This window comes from Chenopodium album, chromosome 8 (genome assembly GCF_948465745.1).
Source record: "Chenopodium album chromosome 8, dcCheAlbu1.1, whole genome shotgun sequence".
NCBI classification, from domain to species: domain Eukaryota; kingdom Viridiplantae; phylum Streptophyta; class Magnoliopsida; order Caryophyllales; family Amaranthaceae; genus Chenopodium; species Chenopodium album.
The window spans coordinates 56276274-56291055 of record NC_137841.1 but is presented as its reverse complement, the minus strand read 5'-3'; the positions used below and the strand labels follow the sequence as shown (position 1 = coordinate 56291055).

Genomic DNA, 14782 nt, shown 5'->3' with positions numbered 1-14782 from the left:
CATCTGTGAATCCTCTAAGCATAAAGTCATCACTTCTAGGATAGAACAGACACAGGTCATCTGTTCCTCTGAGGTATCTCAAAATTCTCTTAACAGCCGTTAGATGTGATTCTTTAGGATTAGACTGAAATCTAGCACACAATCCAACACTAAAGGAAATGTCAGGCCTACTGGCTGTTAGATATAACAATGAACCAATCATACCTCTGTAAGTGGTTTGATCCACACTTGTTCCTTGTGGATCCTCATCAAGTCTTGTTGCTGTTCCCATAGGTGTATGATTTGTCTTGGCATTTTCCATGTTGTACTTCTTCAGAAGTTCCTTGACATACTTCTGTTGGTGAATCATTATTCCTTCAGCTGTTTGCTTTATTTGAAGTCCAAGGAAGAAATTCAATTCACCCATCATGCTCATCTCAAATTCACCACCCATTAGCTCAGCAAAGTACTTGCACAAACCATTGTTAGTAGCACCAAATATAATATCATCTACATAGATCTGTACAACTAACAAATCAGTTCCTCGAGATTTAAGAAAAAGAGTTTTGTCTACTTTTCCTCTTTTGAAGTCATTTTTCAGTAGGAACTTTGAAAGCCTTTCATACCAGGCTCTTGGAGCTTGTTTGAGCCCATAGAGAGCTTTATCAAGCTTAAAAACATGATTTGGAAATTTTGGATTTTCGAAACCTGGAGGTTGTTCAACAAACACCTCCTCATTTAAGAAACCATTTAGAAAAGCACATTTCACATCCATTTGATAGAGTTTGAAACCCATAAAAGAAGCAAAAGCCACTAGAATTCTAATAGCTTCTAATCTAGCTACAGGAGCAAAGGTTTCATCGAAATCAATACCTTCCTGTTGGTTGTAGCCCTTTACAACCAATCTAGCCTTGTTCCTTACTATGGTGCCATGTTCATCAAGCTTGTTCCTGAACACCCATTTGAGCCCAATTACTTTCTTTCCCTTAGGCTTTGGCTCAAGGTGCCAGACCTTGTTCCTTTCAAACTCATTGAGTTCCTCTTGCATGGCCACTATCCAATCAGCATCTCCCAAGGCTTCTTGATGATTTCTTGGTTCTAGAATGGACAGAAATGCATGGAATGTGCAGTAGTTCCTCATCTGTGATCTTGTTTGAGTTCCTTTTCCTATATCACTGATAATTAGATCAGTTGGATGGGAACCTCGATACCTGAATGGCCTAGGTTGGAATTCCCTTGCTGGAACTCCAATTTGAGGAGCTTCTGTTTCTGTTCCTTCTGCTTCTTCTGCTTGTTCCTCATTCACCTGTTCATCTGGTTGAGGAACCTCTCCATTTTCTTGATGATCCTCTTCTGGAGCAGGCTGCTTTTCTTTGGTTTGCTTTTGGGTCTCTTCTTCATCCCTGTCTCTTATCAATCCAATTTCAAAATCATTATCATCTTCTTGTTCCCGTACACTCACAAACTGGTTAACTTCATCAAAGATTATATGAATGTTTTCCTCAACACACATTGAGCTTTTATTGTAAACTCTATAAGCTTTGCTATCAGAGGCATATCCTAGAAATATGGCCTCTTCACTTCTTTCATCAAATTTCCCTAGGTTTTTCTTACCATTGTTATGTACAAAGCACTTACAACCAAAGGCTCTAAGATGAGATATGTTTGGCTTTCTTCCCCTGAATAGTTCATAGGGAGTCTTGTTGATGATACTTCTAATTGTTACTCTGTTAAGGACGTAACATGCTGTATTTACGGCTTCAGCCCAGAAGTTCCTTGGCAATCCACTTGCAATCAGCATCGTTCTAGCCATTTCCTCAAGGGTTGGATTCTTCCTTTCTACAACTCCATTCTGTTGGGGAGTCCTTGGAGCTGAGAAGTTATGATTCATGCCATTTTCCCTGCAAAACTCATCGAATCTTGAGTTCTCAAATTCAGTTCCGTGATCTGATCTGAGATGGACTATGGAGTGACCACTGATTTTCTGTATTTTCTTGGCAAAGGCAACAAACTCGTTAAAAGTTTCATCTTTACTAGCAAGAAAAATAACCCAAGTGAATCTAGAATAATCATCAACAATAACCAAAACATATTTCTTGCCACTCCTGCTTTGAATTCTCATGGGACCACACAAATCCATATGGATTAATTTCAAAGGCTTTGTAGTGCTCACCATTTTCTTCAATTTAAAAGATGAGCGAACATGCTTGCCTTTCACACATGCATCACAAACTTTGTTCTGTAGGAACTTGATAATAGGAAGTCCCACAACCAAGTTCCTTGATCTTAGCTTGTCCAGTAATGAAAAGCTAGCATGTCCAAAAAGTTTATGCCATAGCAGGGGATCATCTTCAACAACACTCAGACATGTAAGGTTGTTCCTTGGGATTAAGTTGAGGTCAACTGTATAAGTGTTCCCTCTTCTTGTTCCTTCTAGAACAACCTTTCCTGACTTGTTGTTGATGATGTTACAAGAATCAGAAGTAAAACTTACAGAGTTTCCTTTGTCACAAAATTGTGATATACTGAGCAAATTGTGCATTAAGCCCTCGACCAGGAACACATTATCAATGGAATGAGATTTTGATCTACCAATTTTGCCTTTTCCAATGATCTCGCCCTTCTTATTATCCCCAAAGGTTACTGTTCCTCCAGGGTAGTCTTCTAGTGAGAGGAATTTTGATTTATCACCTGTCATATGCTTTGAACAACCGCTGTCGAGATACCACGAGTTGTTCCTCCTCACTGGGACCTGCAAGAAAACTAAGCATTAGGATCAGGAACCCAGGTTTCCTTGGGTTCCTTAGACGTGGATGCAATATCAGTTTTCTTGACCCACACTTGTTTTACATTTCTTTTATCAGCTTCTTCTCTTATCCTACACTGTCCATAGAGATGTCCAGTCTTACCACAAAAAGTGCATACCTTCATGCTAGGAAGCTCAACATATTTCTTTTGCTTACCTTTCTTGGTCATATAACCAAGACCTTAAGTTCTTTTTCCTTGAGCTTCAGCTATCCACTTAGGTATGACTTTTGGGTCAATACTTCTATCCTTTCTAGCATTCAGTTCCGATTCAAGTTGATCCTTTTGGGTTTTTAAAGTAGAAAGCTCATTTTTCAAATTTTCAAAATCAACATTGAATTTAAGCAATTGATCGCTTGAGGAACTGCTAGAACTGATATCAGAATTCATGAGCTTATACTGAGTTAGTTCAACATTCAGAAGAATACTTTCATTCTTAATCCTATCAGCTATCTCAGTTATGTGTTTGTATTTAAAATCAAGCTCTCTTAGTTTGCTTTGAGACTTGGCATAGGCTGTTTCCAACCAAGCACCATGTTCTTTGCAAACCTTAAGAGCTTTTTCACATTTGTTCAACTTTACACATGTATCTCTAAAGAATTCTTCTTCTTCTAGACATATATCTATCAAGACATCTTTAGAGAGAGTTTTAAGCTGTTTAGGATCAAGAAATACCTCTTTCTGGAGTTCCTCAAGGTAAGCCTTTTCATCATCTGATTTGGCCATTAAACAGAGATTGGCTGTCTCCTCTTCTGGTTGGTCATCATCTTCTTCTTCACTTTTTGAGTCTCCCCAGGCTGCTATCATGGCCTTCCTCATGTCTGACTTTTGATAGTTTGCTTTGCTGAATTTTTCTCTTCCCTGTTCCTTAGCCTTTCCTTTCCCTTTATCATTTTCCCAAAGGGGACAGTCTCTGATAAAGTGATCTGGAGATCCACACTTGTGGCAGTTGTAGTCAGGCTTTGGATTTGAGGTCTTTTTCCCAAAGTTCCTTGAGGTTCGACCTTTCTTGAACATCTTTTTAAATCTTCGCACAATTAGGGCAGCCTCATCCTCGTCCACTTCTGAGTCTTCCTCCTCATCAGCCTTAAGAGCCAATCCCTTGTTCCTCATGGGTTCATTGTTGACTCCAAGGTGTAACTCATGAGTCATGAGAGAACCTGCTAGTTGTTCAATATTGAACTTGGTAAAGTCCTTCGTTTCCTGAAGGGCTGTCACCTTAGCTCTCCACCTCTCATCTTGTGGAAGACTTCTAAGAACCTTCCTAACCTGCTCATTTGTAGGAATCTGTCTACCAAGGGAAACCAACTCATTTATGATGTTAGTAAAACGGGTTAGCATCTCTTGAATGGTTTCCTTAGGCTGCATTTCAAATCTTTCATACTTAGACATAAGTAGATCAATTTTTGAGCGTTTAACCTCATTAGTTCCTTCATGAGTAATCTTCAGCAAATCCCAGATTTCCTTAGCGTTCTTGCACCCCATAACACGATTGTGTTCGTGAGGTCCAAGTCCACAGTGGAGCAATTTCACAGCCATAGCATTTATTTCCATTTTATCAAAGTCTTCTTTTTCATATTCAGACATAGGCTTAGGGATTACCTCGTTCTGAGCATTTGTTTTGGTGACTTCGAAATCACCAACCTCGATGACCCTCCAGACTTGGTAGTTCTCTGCCTTGATAAAGATCTCCATGCGGTTCTTCCAGTAGGTATAGAACTTGCCGTTGAACATAGGAGGCCTCTGTGTTGAGTATCCTTCCTCGAGCTTCTCATGAGTATTCATTTTCTCCAAGACCTTTCTTCTTCAGGGTTTCCTGATTTTCCTAGAAGTTAGGCTCTGATACCAATTGTTGTTCCAAAGAATACTACAAGAAGGGGGGGTTGAATTGTAGTATGAGAATTTAGCCTAACTTTTTGCGGAATTAAAATTAAGTTAGCTAAAGGAACTGAAAGATAAACTAAAGGAACTAAAGAATGCAAGAGAGATTTTACGTGGAAAACTCCTTGGCCCTAACAAGGAGAAAAACCACGACCACTTGGGATTTTGGGAAAAGAATCTTCACTATAATAGGGCAAATGATCCTATTACAAGCTAAAGACTCAAACTCAAGTTCCTCAACGAACTTGAGACCCTGAGAAACAAGTCACCCAACTTGTTACTCTTCTCTTCTCTTTCTCTCTTCTCACTTCTCTGTTCTCTCTTCTCTTTCTCTTCTCTTTCTCTTCTCTCTCTCTCTTCTCTTTCTCATACACAAATGTTCACTCGAACTTCCCCATTCCCCAATTACAACTCGAAAGAAAAACAAACTCTAGTATAAGGACATTAAGAACACTCTAATGAACTTGTGTGGAATTTGACTCTTAACTCGTTTAAAGCTTGAAAACTTATGTGAGCAAGGGTAAGTTTTTCCATCTGAAATCAACAGCTATTTATAGACCAAAATTCGTTTAAGAAAAACTTCTTTGTGCAGCAAATCCACAACGCCACTACTCCAACCCACTAAGAAGATCATGTTCCTAAAATTAAGGAAACATGAACTCCTTAATGTGCACGACCATGACTTGAAGAAAATCATGGAGGAGTAGGCCGCAAGTTTTTAGAAAATGTGGGAGATTTTATTTGCAAAAGATATTTTTAGAAAATCAGAAATAAAATCTTTTTGGTTAATAAAAAGATAATCATTAAAAGACTTAACCACTTACCTAAAAACTAGCATGCACAATTTTATCTCTTTAGACCAATTCCACACAGATTTTTCGAGTGCCATTTAATATCTTATACTTACATAAATCCTAAAATATAAAAATATATTTAGTCTTCATGTTCTCTGATGAAGCTTCTACTCCGAGGCTTCTGTTCCTTGGGAGGAACTTCTCTTCTCTGATGAGGCTTCTTCTCTGAAGCTTCTGTTCCCTGAGGGAACCTTCTCTTCTCCAGTCTTCATTTCTGAAGCGCCAGTTCCTGTGAGGGAACTCTTCTATATGGCTAGCTCTGCTTCTGGCCTTCTTGTTCCTCATGGTATTTTTACAAGACACTTAATTCTCCTGGTCTTTATAACTGAGTACACACTTAAACAATCAAGCACTTATTAGTTTGTAAGTAAGTGAGGTTGTGTCATCATCAAAATCATTAAGTCCAACAAAGTTAAATATCTTTGATTTAAAAAAAAATATTCTCCATACGAAATTTTCATACACAATACGTGGTAGGTTACACGGTGTGGTCAGACTTACTCGATTACTCAAGGAAATTTGCTTCATTGGAAAATTAAACATCTACATCTTTTTAACAACAACAACAACAACAACAACAATAATAATAATGAAAAGCTTAACCAAAGTTCATCTAGTGTATTTTTTGTCCATTATTTATGGGTCAAGCACCTAGAAGCAGAAGAGAGGACAAATAGGAGTGTCCACTGATGTGTCTATTTTATATAGTATTTTACCTCCGTCCCTTGATCATAATTAGTAGTGTTTTTGGCTCTTTAGAGCCACTTTTATTACTAATTGGTGTTTTCTAGTGTTTTCGTAGATTTGGTTGACTTTTGCAGGGATTTGCACTTTTGGAGCATTTTCTAGAGATATTATGGAGCAATTACGAGCATTGGAGAAGCACGACCACTTTCTATAGCCCAGGGCCGGTTAGAGCCATCAAACCGGTGATTAAGGGCTCGGTATATGTGATACCGGGGCATTTGGACCGAGTATTCAAGACCCGAAGAGGAAACCCAGATTGGCCCGAAGATTTGGAGCCCAATCGAAGTCCAAATAGTGGCCCAAGAGTGTCGCCCGGCCAAAGAGGCTAGCGCCCGGACTCACGCCCGGCCGGGCGAGGGAAGCAAGGCTGGCGCCCGAACTCGCGCCCGGCCAGGTGCGAGATTCACACTTGAGAGGAAAAAGGCGCGCCCGATCGGGCGGTGCCTTGCCCGATCGGGCACGTGTTATTGTTAGGAGACGATTAGCGTCGTTTAAGTTTGTTTTAGTTTAGGATTCTTACTTAGTATAAATATTTTTCCGTTAAGCGAGTTTAGGAACTACTCTTTACTTTTTCTTAATTCTTTCTTATATTTTCTCTCTCTACTTAGCTTTTAAATTAGTTTTCTCTCATATACTTTGTTCTTAACTCTATTCTTAATTCCAGATTTCTTTGGTAACGATTTCTCTTCTCTTAATCTTAGTTATTTATTTTATTCCTTTGATCATGTCATGTTTTATTGCTTTGATTAGTTTAGTTTTTATTATGTGTGAGTAGTTTTATTTTTAGGGTTTGTGGGGATCCATAAATAATATGAAGGGGTAATTTATTGTTGTTAATTGTCAATGCTAGATTAATTTCCTATTGATTGATTTAATGCTCTGTGACTAGATTTGCGCAGATCTTTTATGCATGAGTTTAACAATATTGATTCGAGATTCGACAGATGAGAATTGATGTTTAGGTCTAGTTTCAATAGGCAGGTTAATTTATAAATGGTTAAGTCGAGATTCGAGAGATGAGATTTAATACCGGTAAATTAACTGTGTGATTGTAATACGTAACGAAAGCCCTTTATGATTTGATTAATGTATGCATTGATGGTTGATTATTATGATTTACCCTGGAATATTATTCATTGGTGAACCTATGCCCTAGGCCTTTTATTCATTGTTTCTTCTCCTACTTTTATTCTTTCCCACTTTTACTCATAGTAGTTTAGTTTCCTTCAATTATTATATTTTGGTTACTTTATAATCTAGATTATATTAATTAATTAGGAATAGAAAAACTCGTTTCTCTGTGTATTCGACCCTACTTCCCTTTCTACATTAGTTAGAGGATTTAGGAATTACTTTTGATCAGGGGATACGACTTTACCCTGTCAAAATTTGGCGCCGTTGCCGGGGAAACGGTTTTATTTTTATTTCTGATTATTTTTGTAGTCTAGGTTATTTCTTTTTTTTTTTGTCTCAGAGAACGTTAGCTCTTTGAGGCAAGTCTCATATTTACTTTTAGTTTTTTATGTTTATGCCCAGGTGTTCCAGATCAGGTTACATCTCATTCGATCCTGAGATCGAACGATCCTTCCATAGATAGAAGAATCTTTACAAGCAAATTCTGGTGGGTTCTGGTGATAATAATAATCACCGAGATCCTCCAACTGATTCTAGCGATTCAGAGGTATCATCAGATCCAAAATCAGAGATGACGGCTCCAAAGAAGCTTAGTGATTACTCACAACCAATGCTTATAGATTTTCTACACCTTACTCCCACTCCGGCTCTTGATGGGGTACAGTTTGAGATTAAACCCCAATTTATAACGATGATAGAAAGGAAGCAATTTATTGGAGCTAAGGGTGAAGACCCAAATCTTCATATTGCAGACTATTGTCAGTACTGTAATAACATCAGGCAAGCTGGGTCACACAAGACCAAATCAGGGAGATTCTCTTTCCTTTCTCTTTAACTGGAAAAGCCAAATTATGGTTTAATGGATTAAATATAACTGCACTTGGTATAACTGACTGGGAAACTCTTGTTTTGAATTTTTATAACAAGTATTATCCTGCAGAGAGAACAGCCGTACTACGGAGTGCAATTCAGAACTTTGCCCAAGAACCCGATGAAACTTTATATGACGCTTGGGAGAGGTTCAAGGATCATCAAAGAGAATGCCCCCACCATAATTTGGCATAATGGCAGTTAATCCAAGCCTTTTATAATGGCATTGGAAATTCATCTAGATTAATCTTAGATTCTGCAGCTAGTGGGAGATTTATGAATCTTAATGTTGATGATGCAGGTCAGGTTATTGAAGATATGGCGATACATAATTCCCAATATGGGAATCCTAGAGGCCTTGCTAACAAGGGGAAGCATAGTGTTGACTCTGTATCCTTTTTGCAAGCTCAATTAACCTTTATATGCCATAAATTAGATAATCTTAGCACTGCTAATATAGCTAATGTTTCTGCAATTAATAATAATGCTAATGAGGCTTTTTGTGAAAATTGTGGAATTTTAGGTCATTAGGAACAAGATTGCAGGAGTTCCATGGATCAAGTTAATGCCTTTCAAGCTTATAGGCAGAATAACCCATACTCCAACACCTACAATCCTGGGTACCGGAATCATCCGTACCTTTCCTACCAGAGTACTAATGTTCAAAATCCACCACCACAAGAACCACAGACGTCACAACAACAACAGCAGAAATATTACCATCCCAATGCTGGCCAGAAGAACCAACCACAACAATCCTCCTCATCTTCCGACCCTACTTTGGTAGAAATTAGAGCGATGTTGGTTAATATGCAGAAGCACATGGAGAGTAGGGATGCCCAAATTGATTCAATCCTAGCACACAATAAAATTGTAGATAATCAAATTGCGCAACTTTTCGCTACTCTACAAGCCCATCAACAGGGAACTCTGCCAGCACAGCCGACCAGGCCTACGGATCAAGCCTATGCAATTACTCTAAGGAGTGGTTCGAACTATGAAGGGCCCCCTATGCCCAGAGACGATGAACCTGTTTTAATAAATAATGTTAATCTTGATTCCGTTAAACCTGACAATGTAGCTAATAGCCCTGCAGGGCTAAAGCATAGTACTAATATATCTAATTCTACATTGCAGGGTACGACTCCAAGAAAGGTGGCCACTCCAGATAAGAGAAATAATGCTCCAAAGCCAGTTATCAAACTTCCATTCCCCAATCGTCATTTGAAAACAAATTTGGGTAAGCAGTTTGGTAAGTTCTTGGAGATGGTAAAAGATTTGAAGGTAACAATTCCCTTCACTGAACTAATCACACAAATTCCTGCATATGCAAAATTTATAAAGGAAATATTGACAATAAAAAGGTCTATTAGTGAGCTTGAGACAGTAGCTTTCACTGCAGAGTGTAGTGTCGTACTTCAAAATAAATCTCCACCTAAATTAAAAGATCCGGGTAGTTTTTCTATCCCTTGTCATATTGGCAATCTAATGATTGATAATGCATTGTGTGATTTGGGTGCTAGCGTTAGTGTTATGCCATTATCTGTGTGTTCCAAGATAAATATGGGTAAATTAAAAGCTACTAATATTACTCTACAAATGGCCGACCATTCTTTCTAATACCCCTTAGGTGTTTTAGAGGATGTTCCCGTTAGAGTAGGTAAATTTTATATACCTGTTAATTTTGTTGTTCTTGATATGGCTGAGGATATACAAACCCCAATCATTTTGGGAAGACCATTCCTTAACACTGCAGGAGAAGTTATAGATGTGAGAAGTGGCAAATTAACACTATCAGTAGGGGACGATAAAATTATTTTTAATCTTAATAATACCCCTAAAAGCCCCATGACATAGGAGAAGTGCTTTAGTGTTAATGTGGTTCATAATTATTCTAACAAGCCCCAAGCTCTTGTAAAAAATCCCTTGGAGGCGGTATCTTGTGTTGCATCCCTTTCAGATGAGATAGACAAATGGCAGAAGGAAGTTGATGCGATAGAAAGAGCCCTCTACACTGTCGGTCTTGGTTTTGAGGATGAAAAGGTGGAATCAAACAAGCAAGTTGTGCAAATTGAGTCTACGGTGAGTGTTCCGCCAGATCGAGTTGCAAGTGCAAAATGCAATGACAGTTTGAAGCAACCCTCAATCCAAGAGGGATCTTTAATTCGTAGCATTGAAGAGCCCCCAATCCAAGTCAAGGAGGATCCACCAGATAAAGTGAATTAGTGTCCCACAGGGTATGTCAGGAATACGCGTCGTGGCCTAAACACCGCTCGACCGGGTAAGAAACCACCCAACCAAGCGTTAGGTCGAGGGTCCTAGTTCTTATATTTGGTAAGAAGGTCGTGCGAGACCTAGATAAATCAGTGCTTCGCGGGAGGCAACCCGTACTTTAATGCTTTTTAGAATAGTTTTTCTTTATTTTTCTTATGAGAGGAGAGATGAGGGAATTTAATGGGTTTTATGAGTGTTTGTACAGGTTTGAAGGACAAGATTTAGCCAAAAATTGAAGAAAAGAAGAAAATAAAAAAAATCGTCAAATTAGCCTCGGGCCCAACCGGGCGAAGCTCGCCCGATCGGGCACGAGAGCGACGAAAGAAAAATCGGGTGTTTTCGCCTGATCGAGCGAAGACCGCCCGACCGGGCGCGAGATTTGACGTATACGGACATATTAGATCGCCCGACCGGGCGAAGGGCGCCTGACTGGGCGCGAAAGTCGAAGAAAAATTCGGGCACAGATCGCCCGATCGGGCGGAGCCCACCCGACCGGGCGCGAGAACAGCAAATTAGAAAAATCAAGATCGCCCGACCGGGCGATAGGTCCGTCCGATCGGGTGCGAGGTAATTCCTTCACGGTGGTTACACCGCCCTACTTTAGAAACTTATGGTTTGTATGATTTTGTTAAACGATTTTTGAATGACATAGGAATGAGAAAATTCGTATATATGCATTATCCTACATATCGTGAATTAACTTGTGAATTCTTATCTTCTTTGAAAATTGTAAATAGTAGGAATGAGCCCCATAACGCCCAAACCAACGAACTTGCTGTTATAGGACACTATGTGTATGGGTTGGGGAAACTGAACATGGGTAGGTACATCATCCACCATCTGAGAAGACATGCCACAGCAAGTACCCAGTCTCGCACCCCCATTCGTCTAGGAGGCCTTATCACTAGGATAGCAGTGAAAAAGGCCGGTTTTGTTGAGAGTGGACCCCACCAACTGACCACCTATGGACCGGATACCTATATGACTGCTAGGTATTTTGAGGAGTTGGGGTGGGTACGACTGGACAGTGAGAAGACACCCCACTGGTGTATTAGGACTGGGACCGAGCAGCCTTTGCCCATCTTTTTTTCTACCTAGTCCTGATTTGACCGTCTTTCCCCCCGGGCAAGTATCTTACACATACGACCTTTTAGTTGCCAGCGCTAAGGGGCAAGCACCACCAGTACCACCACCAGTTCCACCACCCCAGCCTGAGTCCGAGGTAGCATTTTCTGCACCTCGCATGTCTCACTCTGTCCCCATGTTGACTCTGACCCAGTTTGGGACCTTCAGAGTATAGGTCAGGCTTTAGGACGTATCGAGCATTCCCACACTAACCTTAGGAGGATGGTAGGTTCCATTGACTAGAGGTTAGGGTACTTGGAGAGGAACCAGGGTAGAGCTCTATACCCTATGTACGATGATTATGCTCGTCGGGGCAACATTCCCGACGATGCTATCTACCCTGACTGGTTTCAGCCTCTACCCCAGGGATACGATAGGGATCCCACTGCCCATGGCATTTATACTGACTATTCTTCCTTCCATGGGTACGGCCAGGACATTCCTTTCGAGGGACCGGCGGGGGGGAGTTTTCATGCTGATTATTTTTGTGGTAGCTCTTCTGGTGTAGGTGGTGCAGGTGGCAGTGGAGGTGGAGGTTTCGGCTCTATGGATGAGGATGATGAGGACTAGCTATGCTGGGCTAGTTCCCGAGCCAATGAGGACATTGTCTGATTCTGGCTTGGGGGAGATTTTGGATTTGGTATCTTTCTTTTTCTCTTTTCTTTTATTTTTGGTGTGTTTTCTTAGTTTAGATTTATTGCTTTCTAGGTCATTTTTATTGCTTTCTTATATATGAAAAATAAAAAAAATTAAAAATAAAAAAAAAAATCCAAAAAATATTCCAATGAATTATAAATCATGCTTCCCTGTGCCCCTTGATGAAAATTTTTCAAAATTGTTTTGATTCTTGGTTATTGATGATAAATATTGAGGATTAGTTGATCATGATTTGATGTTTGATTGTCTTGAAACCTTAACATGAGTCAATTTTGTCAACTATTTGTGAATATAGTGCTTCACTAGTTGATTTGGTTAAGAATGTGTGATAGTTCCTGGTATGTCAATGAATTTGAGTATTGATTTGCAACTATAAGTAATGTTTATATGGCTCATTATTATGCACATTGAGGAGGATGAAGGCGTTCATTCTTTTAGGTAGCCTCCAGATGATTGTAGATACATTTGTTCCCTTCTTGCTACCCATGTTGTTGCCTTGACTTTTTGTTGTTTATTAGCCACATTATAAGCCTCTTTTTTCCCCATTGGTTACTAGTCCCAAGCTTGGCTTGGGGGAGCTATTAGTGAGTGAGGTGAGGGAGTTTGTAGTGTGCTTATTATTTGCACAATTTGGGTGGGTTTTGAGAAGTTATTTTATTCTTGATCATGTTTATTTTTGATGAGTTTGAAAGTTATATTTTCTTGGAAAAAATAAAGGATGATGTTATGAAAATAAAATGAGAATTTCAAGAATAAAGAAAAAAAGAAAAGAAAAAAATGAGTGAACTTCAATAGAAAAAAATCAAAAGAAAAAAATTGTTCAATGTTCAAATGTTCTAGTTGGAGGTTGATCAAAAGGAAGAAAAAATTGAGCTTCTGTGAAAAATATTCAAGTTTGGAAATAAAGTTTGTTTGTTCACTCCAGTTCTTCATTATTATATCTTATGAATGAAATTGTAAGAGTTGGGACTGTTTATATTGTTTGGAGTTGTGTTTGGTGGATTTTTGCTAGAGTTGAGTTATGTAGGAGATGTTGATCATTATTTATTTTGATCATGGGTTTTACTAGGATTTTCTCCCTTAAGCATAGCTTTTCTCTCACTTGTTCCCAAATGAGTCCTACCCTTTACCCTAGTCTTACATTACAAGCTTTAAAGACCTTCCGACCTTTGTTCACAGAGTTTTATAAATGTGAAAGTGTTGTTTATCAATGCAATTTATGATTTGACATATTTCGAGTCGACTAGTAGGTTGAGCGTACATCTTTTTATACACATGAGAGTGTGAGTTGGGAGGGCATTGTTCACAATAAAGGGGTTGGTTGGAGAGCGATCGAGTACATCTTTTACTCGCCACATAAATGAGAGTTGAGTGTGTGAGCACTAGTCTTGAATTCTATATGCTCTTGTGGTTTCCTCTATTTGACAATTGTTAGGGAAGAAGGGAAATTAGATGGATTTGATTGGTTGATTTTGAAGCATGTTTATTTGATTTACCCTGAATTGTTTGTGCTTGATTTTTACTTTTTAGGGTGAAGCATATTTATTTATTCATTGATGATATCTTCGCTAAGGGACAAGCAAAGGTTTGGCTTGGGGAGTTTGATGTGTCTATTTTATATAGTATTTTACCCCCGTCCCTTGATCATAATTAGTAGTATTTTTGGCTCTTTAGAGCCACTTTTATTATTAATTGGTGTTTTCTAGTGTTTTCGTAGATTTGGTTGACTTTTACAGGGATTTGCACTTTTGGAGCATTTTCCCGAGATATTATGGAGCAATTACGAGCATTGGAGAAGCACGACCACTTTCTATAGCACAAGGCCGGTTAGAGCCATCGAACAGGTGATTAAGGGCTCGGTATATGTGATACCAGGGCATTTGGACCGAGTATTCAAGACCCGAAGAGGAAACCCAGATTGGGCCAAAGAATTGGAGCCCAATCGAAGTCCAAATAGTGGCCCAAGAGTTTCGCCCGGCCAAAGAGGCTGGCGCCCGGACTCGTGCCCGGCCGGGCGAGGGAAGAAAGGCTGGCGTCCGAACTCGCGCCCGGCCGGGCACAAGATTCATACTTGAGAGGAAAAAGGCGCGCCCGATCGGGCGCGTGTTATTGTTAGGAGACGATTAGCGTCGTTTAAGTTTGTTTTAGTTTAGGATTCTTACTTAGTATAAATACTTTTCCGTTAAGCGAGTTTAGGAACTACTCTTTACTTTTTCTTAATTCTTTCTTATATTTTCTCTCTCTACTTAGCTTTTAAATTAGTTTTCTCTCATATGCTTTGTTCTTAACTCTATTCTTAATTCCAGATTTCTTTGGTAACGATTTCTCTTCTCTTAATCTTAGTTATTTATTTTATTCCTTTGATCATGTCTTGTTTTATTGCTTTGATTAGTTTAGTTTCACTAGTAGAAAAATTGAAAAAGGCACCGCTCAATGGCCACCGGTTTTTGAAAACT

General features: G+C 39.3%; 1 non-coding gene across 1 annotated transcript; it reads right to left on the bottom strand.

Moving 5' to 3' along the window:
• Positions 1 to 8351: 8351 nt before the first annotated feature.
• Positions 8352 to 8458, bottom strand: LOC145556993 (small nucleolar RNA R71). The gene has a single exon (XR_014092077.1). It is a non-coding gene; the product is annotated as a small nucleolar RNA R71 (small nucleolar RNA).
• Between the last annotated feature and the right edge of the window lie 6324 nt (positions 8459 to 14782).